We start from the raw sequence: 544 nt of genomic DNA on the forward strand, positions 1-544 counted from the left end.
TAACTCATCTAGCCCGCTAGCGTCGCTCACTGTTGTAACACGGCGCACACCTCTCCGCCTTTGGCTTCAACTCCATACGACGCTACAAGGAAGCCAAATTATTTCATATAACGGTAGAAACTCAAAACAGTAATCTGAATTCTTTATCTGTGTGCACGCGTCCTGAGCCCAGCGTCGGCGTGTAGCTTGCAATGTCTGTATAAAGCTTGCATCAATTGTATTAAACGTATATTTCTGTGCAGAGGGCCAACGCAGTGCTCAACAGCTGTCTACATTACTAGCTACGCATCAAAAGGGAGTTCGATCGCAGCCTTGTGCTGCTGTGCCGAAGGCAATCAGAAACAGAAGAGGAGGCTGAATCTGCTTCCTGTTCACTCTTATATGAAATATCTTGAACCTAGTGGAGCTGACGACGCTCCTCAGCTGAGGCCGAAGATGCACGCGCGCGCATGTTCCCCCCTTCTTACTGTATAGATAACTATATATATATATATATATATATATATATATATATATATATATATATATATATATATATATATAT

The sequence above is a fragment of the Eimeria mitis genome, genomic scaffold, assembly GCF_000499745.2.
Source record: "Eimeria mitis Houghton genomic scaffold, Emh_scaff3143, whole genome shotgun sequence".
Taxonomy (NCBI): domain Eukaryota; phylum Apicomplexa; class Conoidasida; order Eucoccidiorida; family Eimeriidae; genus Eimeria; species Eimeria mitis.